We start from the raw sequence: 20,615 nt of genomic DNA, 5'->3' as shown, positions 1-20,615 counted from the left end.
TACCATCGAAAGTTTAGTCTCTTGTGTGATCTTAGATGTTTCAAGTAAACACACATAGGCAGCAAAAGCTACGACAACATATTTAATATAGTTTTTCTATGAGCAGATGTTGTGATGCCTGTAATATTTGCTGTTTTACACTTTTATTGAAGTTTCAAGCAACAGAATTACACAATTAAAATAAGCTTTGCAGATAAAGGAGACATTTTTCAGTACCAAAACTGTTTATATCAGTTCATCTACAAATTTGCACAAAAACTTATCAATTTTCCTAAAAGGGATTCTGTCTAATTTCTGCCAGTTCTTTCTGCCAAGACTGTTTGCCCAGAGAGTTTGGGATCACTCTGTAGCACATCTGCTTATTTTTAATCTCCAGACTCAGATGCACTAAAACTTGTCCCCCTTTTTACCTTCTGTTTGTGTTAGTCTTTACACTGTAACACATTTCCCTGTAAAATTACAGTGAACTACTGGCAGCTGTGGTCGCCAGTGTTTTACAGTAATTATTACAGTAAAGTTTTACACTAATTATTTCAGTATTCTGCTGTTGATGTGAAATTTACAGTTTGATATTGTAGCCAGGCCTGCAGTAATATACAGTATTTTACAGTGTTGCAGTTGTAATCTACATTAACACTTTCTTACTGTAAATGTTACAGTAAACAACTGAAAAGTTTTGTTTTTACTCATATTAATAAAAACTACAAAATTACAAAAAAACTATAAATTGCAGACATATATTGTAAATAACAATGTGTCTTCAATCTTAATGGTCCAGTAATGAGATTAGATCAGTTTTACATTGAAACCCCTAACATCTGGCACAAAAGAGGACGAGACAAGAAGAAGAAATGACAGCTTTGTGGAACGTAACATTTATTCAAAAGCTTTCAAATATGCAAAATATATTCAAGTATGTGTTGGAAAAAATCATTCTTAAGATTAAAGCCCTGTCACAGGGGGTCAGTGTAAATCTGTTAATTATAACGTCCTAATTTGAGTTTAACTACTCAAGACTCTTACTTGCAAACTACTGTTAAAAATATAAAATCTCCAGACTCAGATGCACTAAAACTTGTCCCCCTTTTACTTTCTGTTTTTGTTCATCTCTACACTGTAACACATTTCTCTGTAAAATTACAGTGAACTACTGGCAGCTGTAAAGCTGTTTAAAGTGTCACCACTATAATTTAGTCACTGTAAAAATTATTACAGTATTCTGCTGTTGAATGTGAAGTTTACAGTAGTAATACACAGTATTTTACAGTGTTGCAGTTGTAATCTACATTAACACTTTCTTACTGTAAATGTTACAGTAAAAAACTGAAAAGTTTTGTTTTTACTCATATGAATAAAAACAACTATAAATTGCAGACATATATTGTAAATAACAATGTGTCTTAAATCTTAATGGTCCAGTAATGAGATCAGATCAGTTTTACATTTAAACCCTTAACACCTTGCAAAAAAGAGGACGAGACAAGAAGAAGAAATGACAGCTTTGTGGAACGTAACATTTATTCAAAAGCTTTCAAATATGCAAAGTATATTCAAGTATGTGTTGGAAAAAATCATTCTTAAGATTAAAGCCCTTTCACAGGGGGTTAATTATAACATCCTAATTTGAGTCTAACTACTTGAGACCATTACTTGCAAACTACTGTTAAAAATATAAAAGCACAAATAAACAGATTGCAGGATACAATGCTCATAATGCCTTCAAATGTCCTCTGTTATAACTGTCAGAAGGTTCACTGAGTTCACTGAGTGAGAAAGAAACAACTGAATGACAGTGAGAAACATTTTAGACAAGGACACATAACTTCCCTTTATGAAGTGACTTCTTCAGAAGAGCGATGACGAGGATTCGCCGTGCTTTACTTTCACCGGCAGCCCTTTGTTCTCCTCTCAGGGTTAATCACAATGAAATTCCTGAGAACACCTGAATGATTAAACAGTGTTGCCGGGAAATCACCTGTTATGTCCCAGGTTTTAGTAGTTTGGCGACAACCTGCAGCTACAGCTTAGAAACACACTTTGGTTGAGATAACTAATATAACTGCTCTGTCTTCTGGGGCTCAGCAGCAAATATATCTTAACCAACTTGGCTTCATGTTTGAATCAACTTCAGCTGCTGTGTGATTTAGATAGAATGCTATTATTGATTATGAAATGCAAGTGGGACCAGGCCTGATGTGTAGTTCAAGAGAAACTATCATTTTTAAACTAGACTTGCAAGCAGCAGTGAAAATAATGTTGAAATATCAGTAATTAAAACTTCCAACTGCTGAAAAACATTAACTGAAAACTCTCTCTTGTGCCTGCCAGGTGTTTGCTAGTTATACCAGTTTAATGTTAGCAAAAATTAAACATAATCACTAATTGGGTAACCAGATGCACAAATGTAACTCTATTTTCTGAGTAAGAAGTTATTGACCTTTTGATTTGAATCTACAAAGGAGCCTGAACGGTGATTATATGATGTTGACGGCGTTCTTCCATTACTGCTTCAGCGAAAATGAAAATACTGTATTTTACTTTCAAATTTTACAGTAACCTGCTGTTAATGTCTGATCTTGGTTTTTGCTCCAGAAAGCATCAGTATTTTATCGTATTTAGAAAGAAAGGTACATTACTGGCTTATTACACATTTCTAATTTGGATTTTATTCCATCCTCAGTCACTCTTTATCTTTTCTGGTGTCAGAATGTGAATTTGAAGCAGAATATAATATTTTTTGTGTGTACAGTCTTTGTTTATCACTCTCAGCTCTGACCTGGGCTTCAATAATATATTACTCATATATACAAACCTGTACTGTCTTCTCGATGGTGAAACTGAAACCATTCTTCTGTGCAAACATCCTCCGTCTCAGATAAGTCTTTCTCATATTTCACTTTTCTCTCACTAGTCATGAACAATCTACAGAAAGTAACTAAACTCTTGGTTTCCTCAGAGTCCCCCCATCTCTCAGGGATTCCCCTCTGTTGTCTAACTCTCATATTTATCCTCAGATTTCTTTCACTTTCTCCTCCTTCGTCTCATCTTTTCACTTTTCCTCCTTCCTCTTAGGCATGTCGCTACGTGTTCCCATAAACACGAGATCTCTTGTGCTTCTCTCAATTGTTTGTTCGGGATTCAATTTCTGTTTATTGATGAAAAAAAAAATCCCCTCAAATAATCCAGATAACTTTGAAGTCTGTCAGTGTATATGTGATTGAAAAAAAGGGGTCAAAGCTTGTACTTGCTGTGTTATTGATCTGTATTTGTTCTCTGACTTTTGTCCAGATGTTTGTCATTTTTCAGCAAATATCACAGAAGTCAAAGGAATATAAAACATCCTTTTAACAGCGAGTCCAGTTGTAGTTTTTTGTCTGGGGTCTGTGGTTGGATTGCTGGTGATGTGGTTTATTGAATTATGAATGAAATTGATGTCAATACTGAGCTAAATGTAATGATTGAATAAATATTCTTGGGGGTAATGGTTCACCACAGCCGGTTCAAATATCAGACTGGCTGGGAAATTAAGTCAAGTCAATTTTATTTATATAGGCCTGTAGGAGCCAAAATATGTTGTTATTTCTGTTTATATATTTATGTTGGCATCACGTATTGCATCAGTTACGTTGCTTGACACATGGGTGTGGTTTCCTATTATTTAACCTGTTCACTGAGGTGGTGGCGGGAGTTTTTGGACAAAGGGAGTTGGTAGAGCTCTGATATTTTCTGTTGACCGTCACCATCATTACCATCATTACCATCGTCTGTTCATCACTTGATTTTCACAGTCAGATTGCATTTTTTTGTATATTTTTTGTGCAACAGCTGCTTGTCAGACTCTTTCATTTTTGTTTATTTTTTCAATAAAACATCAGTAAAACGTCATCTGGACTTCGGGATGGTTTTGTACAGACCTATCACATATAGGAGTCTCCTAAGTCTCTTAGCTGCCTTTCTTGGGGCCCAACATCACAAATTACGAAGTTGCCTCAAGGGGCTTTACAGTCTGTCCTTAGACCCTCAGTTCAGATAAGGAAAAAGAACTTTAATGGAGGAAAAATGGTGGAAACCCAAGGAAGAGCAACAGAAAGCAGACATGTAATAGATGTGCGTGAAGAATTGACCAAAATAGAAAAAATGAAAGTATGGAGGTGACCAAATTATAGATGGATTGATAACACATACAGTACTGTGCAAAAGGGTTAGGCACTAAAAGCAATGAATCGTTTTTATTTATCAGTTAACTTGATACAAAGTCAAGTAAACAACAGAAACTTTAAGTTAATCGATATCTGCTGTGAGCAGCTTTGTCTTTAAAACAGCAGCAGTTCTCCTCAGTGTTTCAGGTACTCGGCAGGTCGGTTGTTCCTGCATCTCGGAGAAGTTGCCACAGTTCTTCCTCTGTGGATTTCGACATCTCAGCTGCTTCTGTCTCTTCATTTAATCCCAGACTGATTCCATGATGTTGAGATCAGGGCTCTGTGGGGGCCAAACCAGCTGTTGCAGGACTCTTTGTTCTGACAAGTGAAAACTGAGTTTCAGCCACACACATCTATCTGCTAACATCTGCACAAATATAGAAATGGACCACTGCTAATCTACTGTTTGTTTTATGCCTGACGTATGAATTTGTTTATATTCATTTTAAGTGAAATTGTGCATTGAATTGCCACATGCAGGGTCAATAAAGCTGAACTGTTTAATTTTAATGTACCCTTGAGCAACTGGGAACAGAACATTTCGCGTCAGTGGTCCCAGCAGCAGACAAAAGACAGGTTTATACGGGTCAGACAGAGTGAAGCAGAACATTGTTGAGAAACGGCACGCACAATTTACGTTTCTTAGAAAAATACGAGGTTATCTTAGGGATTGAAAAATGACAGCGTTACACGACATGAGTTGTGTGTGTGTTTTTTCTTCTGTTGGCTAGACAGACAGACACAGAGCCAGACTGGTTTCATGGTTAGTGATTAAACCAGGAAACCGTTGTGTCTGCATATTTTGATGTCTGACATTCTCCATGCCAGCAGACGTCATACCCAAACACGTGCTTCCATGGCTAAACTGCTTTGTCAGTCGGATGAGATGGAAGCATAAATTACTGAAGCAATGTGTTACCTAATGTGACATTATGGTTCTTTCATATGTTTTTAATAGTTTTTATACAAAAATTGAGTTCTACAACACATTAAACAGACAATATTTGTTTTAGAATAAATTTATTGTTGGTTTTAGTCTCTTAATGGGATTTTTTTTGTAAATGAAAGGAAAAAATAACACTAGCCATATTCTTTAAAGTGGCTATAATCCATATTTTTTAATATCAGTTAAATGTCAGTGTGTAATATGTTGGTTGTGGCTCGTAGTGATGAACTTACAGAGAATTATCAGTGACTTTGCAGCTCTTCTCAGCTTTACGGAGCTTTGTAGCGAGTTTCAGCTCATTGTTTATCTGTCTGGCTGCAACTTTACTGTTTTTGTTCACTCTCAACGCTCTCATAGCGTTGTTTTTTTAGCAGCATTTAGCGGCTAAAGAGTCAGATATTTCCCTCAGGAGTTGGTAGAGAGCAAAAACAGACCTATTAGAGAGTGAATATTGGACTTACATTCACCAGGTGGACAGAAACACAACTCCAAATGAATGATAATGTTGCTCCGTAACTGCTGGATGTGGAAATGAGCAACTGTTTGCTAACATGTTCAACATATCAACTATATATGTGATTCTTTGCCAATTATCTTTCCTAGCGTTTCACGGAACCATTTCTGTCAAGTGTAAATCTGTAGAAGTCTTAGTCCATTTACATCTAAGGTGTAGTCTAAGTAATCTAAAACTATGTTGAATGTCACAGGTGATAATTTTAATAAAATGAGAAGCTAATCTTTCACCTCCAACTGTACACTGTCTGTGTGTTTTCCCGGTGGGGAATCACCACAGTTTTATAAGGAATAAGTCTGTTTAGAATAAGAGATTGAGATGTGTGTGTGTGTGTGTGTGTTTGTGCATGTATATGGGTGTGTTCTACCGTTGGACCTACAGTGGGAAGAGGAAGTTTATGGGAACTAACTCTAATAGCTCACAGCTGTCCCACAATACCAGTGTGTTTTGGTGTGTGAGCGTGTGTGTGTGTGTGTGTGTGTGTGTGTGTGTGTGTGCTCGTATTCACGTCTGACATAAGTCAACATTTGACAGTTTTCTAATCTTAAAAATAAATCTGTATTGATAGCGCCCCGAAGCTGAGCACGCACAGGATGCACATTCCTATTCATTGTGAATGTACACTACAATCATAATAATAATCTTTACTTCTATAGCGAGTTACACGGTGCTGCACGAAATACAATAACATACAATACAGGTGTGAAGATAGTGAACGTAGAGAAATAGAACAAAAAAAAATTAAGAAAACATCCTACACAGAAAATGCAATTAAAAAAAGGATTTCAAGAAGTGATCAAATATAGAGAGATAAAACAAAATAAAAAAGAACAACATTAAAACATTTGAATAGATATTTTTAAAATGTACAGATGCCAGTTTGTGCAGGTGAGTTTTTAAAAGCTTTTTAAACTGAGACAGCGACTCAGCTGATCTCGAGTTTAAAGTCAGATAAACTCACTTAAATTTTTCACATGTGGCCCTAATCCTCTTCCATGGGGTTAGCGTCGGAGCTAAAACACTAAAAACATGATCCCTCTTTGTTTTAAGCCTGAACCGTCGAACATTATCTGTGTGTGTTTGTTCCTAACGTGTTTTCCATGATCAACACAACGACTAAAACCTATTATTAGTGCACCTGAGAGAGAAAGGCAGTGGTGAGTGACCTTAAAATGATAATGTTAGCATGTCTATCTGTGTGTGTGTGTGTTCAGTCCAGGTGCTGAAAGATAAAACCCAGAGACCCAGAGGAAGAGAGCGATGTAGGTTAAGTTCATCAGAGGTCATGAGAGACTGGGGTCAAGGGTCTAAATTTTTTCCTCACCGTAAATAGAGGACTGCGTCTGGGCATGTTTTACAAGCTGGAGTAGTAAAGCAGTAGTGAACAGTTGTATTAGGAGACGTCACATACGGGAAAAACAGCATAAAAACACACAAATTGTTTTTTTAATCTATGCACATGCAACTTTGTGAAACAGTGTGGAATATAACTCTTTTTCTCCTGCCCCCACTGCCGAGGCACGGCCTCCAGTCATCAAGTCAGCTGCCACTTCCTGATTCTCCACACCACCAGTCACTGGAAACACCTGAAAAGAGTTTATTGCAAGAAAAGGGTCAGTGAGATCAGAGAGTTTATTGAGACAGCTTGGCTGCAGCTCCTGCAGGTTTCAGACTTTCTACTGACATTATCTATGTGAAGATGAAGATTGTGGGTATCACCTAACCGGATTGGTTGCCTACTTAACCCTGATTCTGATAAGTAGTCTTAGAGTATAAACATATCTATGTGCAGATCAAAAACAAGGAGGCAAATTGTCATTTTAAGTCCTCAGTCAAAGCACCTAGATGCGGGCGGTGGCCCGGGCAGCTGCTGAAATCAGCCCTGGTACAGGTACAGCAGTAACTTTACTACAATATATAGCACAATGCTTAATATTCATACCTCTATCATAACATTTTAAAACGGTTCTAAAGTAAATATTTAAATGAACATTACTTTGAGTATCCTTTCTCTATGAATTCCCAGTTAGTCTGGGTTAAAGCTGGACTATAATTAACTTATAACTGTTAGGGTTATGGTTAGGGTTATGGTTAGTATTAGGGTTATGGTTAGGGTTATGGTTAGGGTTAGGGCTTGGGTTATGATTAGGGTTAGGGCTTGGGTTAGGGTTATGGTTAGGGTTATGGTTAGGGTTATGATCAGGGTTAGGGTTATGGTTAGGGTTATGGTTAGGGTTATGATTAGGGTTAGGGTTATGGTTAGGGTTATGGTTAGGGTTATGGTTAGGGTTAGGGTTATGGTTAGGGTTATGGTTAGGGTTAGGATTATGGTTAGGGTTATGGTTAGGGTTAGGGCTTGGGTTAGGGTTATGGTTAAGGTTATGGTTAGGGTTAGGATTATGGTTAGGGTTATGGTTAGGGTTAGGGTTAGGGTTAGGCCGACTATGAAATGTGCCTTTAGGACCTAACCCTAACCCTCTTTAGGACCTGCATCACACTGAAATAGATACATGTAGATATGTAGGTATATTAGTATGTAACTGGCATATATGCACAATAGGATGTTCAGTACATTGTATCTGTTATAGTGATGATTGCTGGCAACATCATATTACAGTAGTAGTAGTAGTATTTTATTCAGTCATCACACACAATAGAATAAGTATCAACAGTCTAGACAATATAAACAGTCAACAGTCTATATATTAAGTAGTAGTAGTGCTTATATATGCCTATCCTACTTTATCTATTTAAGCTACCGTCCAGAAATAAAAATAAATAAATAAATAATTTTAAAAAAACCATTCACACTTATAACACTCAAAAATAGCTATATAAACCATTCTTTTGAAAACCAAAAGTGAGTTACATTTACATTTATATTAGCATTATTCCATAATTTAACCTCAACAAGCTTTTTGTACAGTAAACTTACAAACATCTCTCAAATCATATTTGCACTCCTGTGATACAAACCTTTCCACACAGTCTGGGAGTGACTTTGTTTTAGCTCTGAACATTATTTCCATTATTTTATAGTATAGTAAATCATTAAATTTCATATTTTGTAAACAGTAGATTACTGTGAACATAGTTATTACTGACTAGTTGTTGGGCAGGAAGGGAAGAAGGGGGATTTATTGACGTCTCCACATGTGTAGTCTGGATTTCTGCTCATGTATAAGTTGAGAATCATGGTCAATTATCTCATAGTATTATCTATACTTTGTATATGAGTATGTTGTTGTATGTGTATTTAAGTATGGTTATATGTCAATACATGTAGATATGTGTATGTGGATATGTATAGACTGTATATTATATAGATCTGTAAAAAGTGTTGTTCAAATAAAGAATAAAGCATTTATGTAGATGTGTCTTGACCAATAAATCACCAAGTTTTCTAACTTTTCAGGTGACTTTTGTCCTCCTCAGAACTATAGTATTCAGAATTTCCAGTTTATAAATAGTTTATACACTCTTACACAACTGGATTTTTGAAAATCCAGTTGTGTAAGAGTGTTTGTTATGAATATGCGGGCTGTGGGATGTTATACTGGTTACCTGTCGTGTTTTTTTTGTATTGGAGCGTCTCTTTCCCACAGCTAGAAACCAGCGGAACAAGACTTTAATCTTCATCAGCATCATGAAAAAGAACTTCTGGAGACGGTTCACTGAAAAGCTGAGAGGGAACGCACAACACGTTTTTTTAATCTATTAAATTGGAGATCAAGAGATTTTTTTACCAGTTTTACCATGATGTCACCAATGACCAGTGACACCATCTGTTTTGAAGCCAAATGTCGGTGCTGCTTAATTAACAGTGAATACAGGCTGATGGAGAATATATGCACAGTTTCATGACTTCAGGAGTTTTCAAATAATGGCAGATATATTAAAGGCATGATAAGAGTTTGAATTCTACCAGTTTTACCAGTATACCTAGATGTTATGGTTAGATGAAATACGGCTGATGTCTCCTCAGGACACGCCTGAGTGTGTTGGCTTTTATTTCAAATGTCTGTGTAAATGGATTTTGGCTGAATGTTTTTCCTTTGTTGACTGAAATGAGGATTTTTATCTAAACCCAACATATAACATTAAAGTCTATGAATGAAAAGTAAAACCTTAACGGTGCAGCTAATTTACTGACTTAAGCAACCAGAAAAACTTGAAATAAATACATTTCAGACACACTAAATATGTCCTGTCAAAACAAAAAAATCTACAAACTAATTAACGGTAAAATGTGATAATACTGTACTAGATATACATATAACGTCCCCACAAAGAACCTGATTGGACCAACTAGTATAATGGGTTTATAAGCATTAAATAATGGCTTAATTAGTGGTTAATACATCATTTACTAGTGCTTTCTAAATTATTTATAAACCATTTTGATAAGTTTAATCATAATTTTTGGGTTGCCAGGTTGTGAAAAATCCCTCCTTTCTATACCACCACATCATTTGCTTAATTCTTTGGGAAGACATGATTTTCATTAATGACTTATTAATTATAACTACAGACCTGATGACTTATCAGAAAGTGTAAACATTTAGCTCTTTATTAATAACTTATAATAATTCATAACTGCAGGACTGATGACTTATCGTGACTATTATTTACTATTTACAAAACCCAAGAACTTATTCTTAACTTTCTTTTGAGTGAAGCCGGAAGACAAAAAGACAAAACAGCACATTGAATGTTTTCAGCAGGATAAAATAAACCATCTATAATAGCACCAGTTTAGTTATTACTACAACAACATTCATACTGGATAGGCTTTGTGTCTGTCCCTGAACAAACAACCAAGTAGACCATCATAAATCATCATCGTAAATGATAATCAATCATTAACAAAAGGTTAAACAGTTCACATTTTCTATGAAGTCATTAGGTCTGTAGTTATATTTAATAGGCTAAGTCATGTCCTCTACTTTCTTAAGTTGGATATAATTAGGCAACAAAGTATTTCTAATACATTCATAAAGGTTTTTTTAGATCATTTTTACAGTATGTCAGAGATATGCAACCCTTTGATCCTCTGGAGCTTTTTGTGTGGTGACAGGGTTTTGGTTTTGGTAACGGTTGTGTCAGAGTTTGTTTGAGCTTTGTCTGTTGGGGTTTTTATTTTTTTTTATATCTCTCTCCATTTCCTTTTTTTGTCTTTATGTGATTTGTTTAAACACTGATTAGGATGTCTGCTTTTTTCTGGTCATGTCGTCAAAGGGGATTTTTTTGTATCAGAACCTATTTGATTTTTATCTCTTCATGTTTATAAAAGTGGAAATTAGAAAGAGATTATCGGGGTGGGGAGGTTGGGGGGGTTGAGAAAGAGAAAAAAGTTTTTCAGGTTTTGTATAGATGCTTTACAATTTTCTACATTTATATAAAACAATGTTGCCTGTAACCCTTTTAAAATTTGAATTTAATGCCCTGAAAACCTAATAAACAAAGATTTAAAAAAAAAAAAAAAAAAAAAGTCATTGATGAAAATGATTAAAGCCTGCAGTTATGAATGTTAATAAATTGTTAATAAATGGATTTTCGTCTGGATTCAGAAAGCGAGTGGTTTAACAGAACATCAGATGTCTTCCTTAAGAATTAGATAAAACAAATGAAATAGAAAGGAGGTATTTCTCACAACCTGGCAACCCAAACATTATGCTTATTAATAGTTTATAAATGATTTATATAGCATAAGTAAATTATTCATTAACCACTAATGAAGTCATTAATTAATGCTTATAAACCCTTTATAAAAGGTGCCTTATCATAAAGTGGTAGAGACCAACTAATGGTGTAACTGATTAGCCTCAGTTTGTTCTACAACACAACTGCACAGTAGCTGCATCACGCATGTAACGGAAGGTATTGCAGTGCAGTCATGGATGTATAAAGAGAAGTAAAAGTAAAGTTAAGACGTAAAGTTGTAAGTTGTAAAGTAAAGTTAGTTAAAGTCTTAAAGTCTAAAAGTTAAATACGGCGAGATAGCTAGGTTATGTTAGCTAAGCTAGCTTAAGCTTAATACATTCGCTATATGCTATATGTAACTCATAAATGTTAGCATACCATTACCTAAAGGCTAACTTTAGGTTAGCTAAAGTTGTAAAGTAAAGTTCTCTTTATATATCCATGAGTGCAGTTAGTAAGCAAATTTTTATCAATATCAGTATAAGACAATTTGGTTCATCCTGATATTATGATGGAAGTAAGTTAGCTTCAAACTTTCAGTAAACCAAACACCTAGAAAATGGAATAAAAAGCAGGTAATGTTAGCTAAGCTAGCTTTAGCTTAATACATTTGCTATATACTATATGTAGCCCATAAATGTTAGCATACCATTACCTAAAGGCTAATTTTAGCTGCTATCTAACTGCTGTTGAAAAGGTTGTTAGACTATATTCTGCAGATTTTTGTATCATTGTGGGGATTAATTTAATCTATTGACTCTCAAGCACTTTGCTAAACCCTCATTTATACCATAGTATAACATGCTGCTACACTGTGGTACAAAATCCAGACCTTGCCGGTGCAATATGTTTTTTTGTGTGTAATATCATCTTCCAGCTGCTGCACCAGTACTTAAAAGTGCTGTAAGTATTTATTGGAGTGCTGTAAATAACTGTTGTATATAATGTAATATCTCTCAGACCCGGCTACTCTTTTTCATTTTAATTTGATCTAAATGTAATTTATTGTAAATTTGTTTCTTTTTTTTTAACCTGACCGAGTGAACTGCACAAGAATTCCAATGTGCAAGTACTCTGTGCCAATGGCAATTAAGTCTTTTGAATGTTGAATCTTGAAAGAGCTTGACAGCAAAAAAAAAAAAAAAAAAGAAAAGAAAAGTTGATTTTGACCTTGACACATTGGGACATTCCTGTTACACTGCCAGGTTAACCTATTATGGCATTATCTTTTAAAGGTGATGGCATCGTTCCTATTTGACTTCTACAAAGACCAAAAAAACAGAATGGATTCTGTTTTACCAACTGAAAAGGAGGTTTGAGCCATGAAGGTCCTGCCTTGCCAAGATTTAGGAAATTTATGGTATGTAGATGATTTATATGTTCAAGTATGTTATCACAGAACATGCATGAAGCAATTTCTCTTATCTAAGAAGGGAGGGATGGAGTGTAGAGTTTATGGTTTCTGTATTAGTGAGACTTATGCAACGTGTTCTACAGTTATTGGTACTTGTGCAAACATAAATTACCTGATCCACCCTTAATTTATAGTACATTAAATCATAGCTTGATTTTGTATGACAGTAATAGATCTGCAATCTAATGCAATCTAACACAACATCTCTGCCATAAATTCTACTTTTATGAAGCGTATACATTTTCAGTTTGTGTTGGCGCTGTCAGAAAGGTGATAATACCACTTTATGTTTATTATTGAGGTTGTAGTGGGGGGTGGTGGTGTACTGGAGTGCATTAAATGATATAATAATATTTTATCCGCTCCATTAACATACATGAGGGGGGGGCAAAATATTAGGAACACTTGCAACACTTTCACACTCACGCTTCAATATAATGCACTGTTCCACCTTTCTGATGTATAAATGAATGTATAAACTTTGTAAAAGTATAGTTTATGGCAGAGATGTTGTATTGGATTGCACAGGTGTTCCTAATAAAATGCTCGGTGAGTATAAAGCAGGTTGAGGATGTATGGAAGCACCTGAGTGAGACCACCCTCTGCTGTAGAGGAGATGAACTACACCTGAATGACACCAGAGTCAAGGGAAGGAAATGACAAGTGTGTGTGTTTGTGTGTGTGTGTGTGTGTGTGTGTATCTTGTTGATAAGCACGGCCTTGTCTCGACTCATACAGTTCCTCATCATGTGGTTTTAATAACAAAGTGTTTTTTTCTGTTGAGTTGACGGTAATTTATGTCTTCCTGCTTTCAAACTGTGAGAAAAAACTGCCTCCTGCACAAAATAATACTCTCAGGACACTCTGCTACACAACACACACACACAAAACAGACTCCATATGCTTCACTGTGAACATATACACCATGTACCCGACTGTGTGTGTGTTTGGAGGGACCGGGGGGCCACCCAGCTGTTGACCAGCCCAGACAGAGAAGTTGTTATCTAGGCAGCCACAGCCCTGGAGGAAGGGCTACCTAAATTATTTGTGGATAAATGCACAAAGAAAGAGAGTTCAACATCTGCTGTGTGCATTAGTGACATGTAGAAACGATCAAATTAATATCCGTTGTTAACCAAATGCAGGCAGAGTGAATGTGACTCTATCTGTAGTGTTTCAGATCCTATAATACATCACCTGGCGCCTTCATCACAAAGCAACAACTTAGTCCGTCTCTATTTGGGTCACCTGGCTTCACTGAGCCTAACGCTGGTGATTCTTGATAGAGAACGGAGATACATACCTGCAGGGAACTTTTAATATTGCATCAACAAAAACCTGTTCAGCATGGTGAAATATACACAATATAATCACACAACTAGAACTGAAGAAGAGGCTCTAGAAACATTATTTTATTTAACCTTTAACCAGAAGTAAAAGACTCTTTTTGGCACAAACAAGATATAAAACAAACATAATTTAAAATGAGAACAAAGAACAAATTACAGAATTTCAAAATATCAAAAAACATTAATCGACATTCAAAACATCATTTAGAATCACATTAAATGCGTCCAATGAGAGCAGCTCCCCAAGATTCAGGTCATTTTGCAACTGATTCAAAGCTGAGGGAGCAGTTAGTATGTAAACGCTCTTTTTCCCAGTTCAGTACGAATTTAGGGACAGTTAGTAGGAATAAATCCTGGGAGCAAAGACAATAACTTCCCATATTTTTTTGTAGGATGTTGATCCATCAGTAGGAAGGAAGCAGTCCAAGAACAGCCTCATAAATAAGAATATACCAATCGTTAAGACGAGGCAGCCCGTCCAACCTGAGTATACAAAGATCTGAACATAAGACTAAAGCTTACTACAAAGAGTGTTCATAAGTGTAGTGAGTATGGAAGAGTTGAAAATTAGCAATAGCTATAAACTCTCTGTGCAGTACATCAGTTTCATGCTCTGTATCGGAACTATGTTAAATTGCATCGTCCCTATCAAATAAAAAAATATAAATAAATAAATAGATTATCTATTGATGACGTATTTGTTGCTTTTTTAGTCACACAATAAACAAACTATCATGAATGAAAACTGTTAAAACCAGTGTCAGTGACGGAAATTTACTAAACTTTTACAGTTATTTTATTTACAATGATCCTGTTGAGTCCCTTCATGTTATCCTGAACTGCAATAATGAAATAAAAGTGTAAAAGCATCCATCAGGAATCCTGTTGGTTATAACTCTAATCACCTTTCATTCATCTGTCAATATGTTTAATATTGACAGATGAATTAATATGAATTAATATGTCTGTTAGAAGAAGTTTTAAACCCAGAGAGGACACTTACTATTAGTGACATTGGAAATAACTGAAAAGTAATTTTATTGATATAATAAAAACTTCACTTTTTTACTTTTACGCATCATCTTTATAGTAAACTTGGGACTTCTGTCCGTGTCAGGATCCTGTCTGGGAAATGACTGATTGGTCACCAGGTGGACTTTTGACATGTTTTAATCTAATCCTTTCAAATTAACCTGCTGCAGCACAAGTTACCATGGTGATTAACCCCAGTTAAAAGTTAACCAGCTGCATGATACAGCACAAGAAAAAGTCCAAAGATAACCAGTTAACCCACTAATCTCAGACCTCTGACCTCTAGTCGACCTCTCACTTCTCTAGAGAAGTGCTCCAGTGAACTCAGTGAACCCAGTTTCTCATTTCCTCATCAGATCACGTTTCACAATCAGATTTCCAGGTTGTCTGTTTTGCTATGATGCTGCAGTCAGTTACTTTCTATTCTCGCCTGTTAAAGCTGCTGCAATTTTAGTTTGTAGTTTTCTGGCATCTGTGTGTCTGTTTTACCTGCTTCTTGCCTTCAGCAGCCTCTGATTTAATGGTTTGGATGTTTCTACGTCTGTTTACTGAACATATTAAAGCTTCCTGTTAATGAACCAGCCGTTGGGTCCTGCTTGGTTTTTGAATGGTATTGCTGTGTGTTGTAGTGGGAGGGATCGGAGCTCTTTCTTAGTATGTGCTATGATAATATAAAGGAAAATAAGTCAGTGTATTCAGATATTTTATGAAGCAGAAGAGTCACTTCTACTGTCTACTTTTTGTACTTCAAAACATTTACTTTGCGGAGTCTTTTATTGTCTTAAAGATATTCATTTGTCTGTTTTAAACGACACCTTAAAACCTGTTTACATCGTCAAGCCTTTCTATAGACCTCCCTTCTTGTTCTCATGTCCTGTTTTAATTCATTTCAGTTGATTTCTCTCTGTGTCATGTTTGTCTATTTTATTACTCTGTTTCAATTTTGCATGTGTATGTGTTTGTAACTGTGTGCTATATAAATAAAAGCTTACTTACTATTTTTTAAAATTCTGCACTTAAGTTTTATTGAAAACTTTATTTATGTGTGTGTTAAACAATGTTAATAATAATGTTTCATATAAGAGACTAGACTGTGTGCACACAGGGAACTATAACAATCTCTATAAAGTTCTATATAAAACCTGAGAATTTTATTTTTAAAACATTTTATTTGCTCTCCTTCCACATGTCCAGGTCCTTCAACGATCTACCATTTTACCTGAGACAGAAAGAAAAACAAACACACACATAAAAACATAAAACTAGAAGAAATCACATACATAGAAGTATGGATCTCTAGTATATATGTGAATACATGTGGATATATTTATTATATTTATTTATGTATTTATTGGGATCATGTACAGTGTTAAACATAAATGTTACCATTTGTACTGTACCAGAGTTAGCTTATTGCTAATTTTCATCTGCAGTCCCTTACAATTAAAACATAAAACAGCTCAATAACAAACAGTAAAAAGCAAAAAAAAAAGCACACAGGACACATAATATAAACTACACACAATAACACATCACATACACCCACAACGTCAAGTAGAAATGAATAATGTAAGCTTGTCAAATTAAAAGCAAGATTATTTGCATTCATGAGATGATATTTAGAGTCAGTGGTTACAGAGCTGAATAGTTTTTTAGCAAATGTACATGAATGCATCACAGAACAAAAGGGCTGCAAGAGAATTTTGGCACATTTTATGCCTAAATAGGAATAAATAAGGAATTTACTGTAGCAAACACAATGTTTATTGTCTGAGTGTGTTGAACTGTATCATGTACTGGATGTATTGTTACATGCCTGTTACTCAGTGAAAGCATAACAAAGACTTTATAACAAACATAAATGAAAAAATGTGGCTTCATGCGGCTTAATTACCTTCAAAATTAGAGTAATATTTAGAAACAAGAGCGTTTTATAATGGGGCCATATTGTAGTTCAAACAGTTTCCCAGTTGTGTTGTAAACTGGTTTTAAGAGAAAAATTCTGAGTTTTAATGTAACCTGAGCCGAACACACATCCCTTCCCCCCCAAACACACACACACACACACACACACACACACACACACACACACACACACACACACACACACACACACACACACACACAGCAGCCCATAATTTCACCCCTTCAGAGGTACCTATCTAATCCCCCTCTTCATTTTGTTGCTGGGCTCCTGTTACTTAGCTACCAGTTGCCACGGTTGCTTGGGCTGATGGGGTTACCTTGGCAACCATACCCATCCCATTGTGTGGTGATCCAGCCGCGGTGGGCCTGTCCCAAGGATACACACACACACACACACACACACACACACACACACACACACACACACACACACACACAAGTACGCACACAAATGCACCCAGGGATATCGTTAGCCCCCTCCTCCTCCAGTACCCAACGCCACATGCCTCCTCAACACACACACACACACACACACACACACACACACACACACACACACACACACATTCCCACCCCCACTCAGCACACAGCAGCAGCTCCTGGCGAGGAGGAAGGGGCTGAGCCTTTACACAAAGACACACACACACACACACCTGTTAACAGCCTGCGGTTGATTTCTGACCACAAAACCGTCAATCTTCTTCCTTCACCTGTGGAGAATATTCTCTACGTGTGTGTGTGTGTGTGTGTGTGTGTGTGTGTGTGTGTGTGTGTGTGTGTGTGTTAGAGATTAATACCTTTTACCACTAACAATCAATTTAAACTGTTGCACTCTTTCCTCTCTTTAATTTCTTCCACTCCCTGATTCTGCTCCTCGTTCGTTAAAAAAGAACCCGGTTAATTGTGATTTAGAAATACTGCTGCGATTCAGTGTGTGTGTGTGTGTGTGTGTGTGTGTGTGTCTCATACTCCCTCAGCTAGGGTGCTAATGTATTCACAGACAACCCGCTAACATAAACACTAACACTCTTTCAGTCAGCGCCACATACTGTTTTATACAAACTCAGAATGAATAATCAGAAAATGACCTGTTCATTTTCATTTGAATGTAAACACCTGCGAGCTCCCCGTCCGCAGGAGCCAAACAGAAGAGGGATTATTAAACAATGATGTCATTAAATATAGGGCAAATCATTGTTCATTCAAGCAGGCCATCCTTCTTCTCTACTTAGAGCGCTCAGAGCTGAGAAGAGCTGAGAACTAAAGAAATACTTCACACATGATTTGAACTAAATCAGAGAGAATCACACTGAAATAAATGAAGGACACACTGAGATTAAAGGAGGCTGAAGTTTTCTTTATGTGAGCAACATCATGTTTTGTACCACTAGAGGCTGCTGTTGATTAACAAGAGAACATCCCCCCAAAAAAACAGCAGCAGGGACACAGGAACAAAGAATAACTGAAAAATGACACAAAAGAAATAAAAATGAGAATTATAAAGGTTTAACTGTTGATTTTTAGAGGTTAATACACTTAAAATTCAGGTTTAAGACCATATTTGAAAGGGGTGAATGTATGGAACAAACTTTTGGTCTAACAAGATTATGGTCTAACATGGTACTTTTGTGTTTATGGACATTACATTGTTTAGTGAAATAGTATTTCTAGTTGTTTATTGATTTATTTAGCTGCTCTACTTCACTTCCAATAAGTATGAAGTGAAGAATAGAACGAAAGAACGATGTCTTGATGAACGTAGAAGGGTTGGTATAATAAGCTCTACACCTTTTCTGTCTTATTTAAGAGGATTTGTTGACGGTTTATATTCTGTTTGATAACATTTACATGTTTCTTCATGAGAGACATGTTTTTCTTGCTGTAATCTCTTGCTCCTGTTCATACCTACCATTAGAAGATCCCTTCATAATGACCTTACAATGGAAGTAAGTGTCCTCCTTCTGTGCAAAAATGTATTTAAAAGTTTATCTGAAGCTAATATGAAGCTTCAGCGTCCAAATGAGTCAAATCAAGTAGATATCTTTCAACGTTACAGTCTTTTTAGTGCCAAAGTCCCTCTTTTTGTTACTATACTTCCACCTGCAGCTCAACAGGGAAACACTGTCCGAGGAAACACAAAGAGGGAATTTGATGCTAAAAAGACTGTAAATATGTCAGATATCCACTTGATATGACTAACTCAGACTGCTGAAGCTGAATAGAAGCTTCACATCAACTTTTAAATGACTGTGTGGACACACTGTGGATTTTATCCTCCATCACTTCCATTGAAAACACATTTGAAGGATCTTTTAATATCCAGTATGAACAGGAGGAATGATTACAGCGAGGAAAACTTCTTTCACTGTTCATATGGACACCTGACTGCTGGTTTAACACACACTGGAAAAATTGTGAACCTGTTCTTTAAGTAATTTGCAAATGCCAAAAATGAATTTGAGATAAAGCAGATAGAGTTTGCATCCTGTATATATATATGAATTATGATGATGCTTGGAGGGAAACTGCGTCACTGCTGGAGCAAAAGATTGGATATATCAGGATTATCATTAAGAAAAACATGCATCTAAACTGAAGATTTAAGTTTTGAGAAGGTGGTGAAAGTTCTATAAAGATATAATCAGATTAAACACACGTACCTCCAATCTGTTTTTGTGTTTTTTTTAGGTTTCACTCCATCTGAAGAGACTCTATTAGTTTGTGAAACCTTCTCAACCCAAATTAAGTACATTCATATATTTTTTTAAATCTAATAGTAAACATTTATTTCATTATTTCTAAAAAGTACATTTTTCTGTAAAATGTGCACCTCACAGGTTCAACACTGGAACATGTTTTTTAAGAGAATAAAAGGAAAAAGAAATAACATTTATGACTATTATAGTTTATAATGCACAGCAGCAGCTGTTACTGGAACAGATACTGGAGAATTAATGTGTTGTAGGTAAGACTGGGTTTACCAGTACCAAGTAGTATCAGAACTTCTCCAGTCAGACGATACCTGCATTCAGTCCTTGTTGTACCCAGATCTAGAAAAAAATTCTTCTCTCTTGGTATTGGTATCACTTTAAGGGTACTGGTATCATAATCTGGTTGTAGGGGAACCTTACTCACATGAAATGTGTGCAGGCAGAATAATAAACGATGATGGTAAGAAGCAAACAAAAGCGTTTGTTTCTAGTAGAGGGAGATGAGGGAGAGCAGGAAGAAGAGAATATGAGGAAAGTTTGGTTTTATTTTTGTTAGTTTGACCGTCATGTCACTCTCCAGGTGTAGACGTCTGAGAAAGTGATTAATACACACTACAAACAAATCCATCAAGGTCAGGAACATTATCTAAACCACTTATTTTTGAGTAAAACACAGATGAACGTTAACAATAATCCTCAAACTCTCCATTTTAAACATCTGTTAGATTTTGTGGAGCCACATCATGGTTCATACTTTCATACTACAGTTGTAAGTGCGTGTTATTTAATCAACATTTTGGTTCACTTAATTGCCAAATCCA

General features: G+C 35.9%; 1 long non-coding RNA gene across 1 annotated transcript; it reads left to right on the top strand.

Annotated features, from left to right (window-relative positions):
- The first annotated feature begins 11,443 nt into the window (after positions 1-11,443).
- Positions 11,444-14,774, top strand: LOC121896069. Its single transcript, XR_006095911.1, has 3 exons — positions 11,444-12,265; positions 12,598-12,722; positions 13,305-14,774. It is a non-coding gene; the product is annotated as an uncharacterized LOC121896069 (long non-coding RNA).
- The last annotated feature ends 5,841 nt before the right edge of the window (positions 14,775-20,615 follow it).

The sequence above is a fragment of the Thunnus maccoyii genome, chromosome 4, assembly GCF_910596095.1.
Source record: "Thunnus maccoyii chromosome 4, fThuMac1.1, whole genome shotgun sequence".
Lineage (NCBI taxonomy): Eukaryota > Metazoa > Chordata > Actinopteri > Scombriformes > Scombridae > Thunnus > Thunnus maccoyii.
The sequence above is the reverse complement of the archived record's forward strand: the minus strand, read 5'-3'. Positions and strand labels throughout refer to the sequence as shown.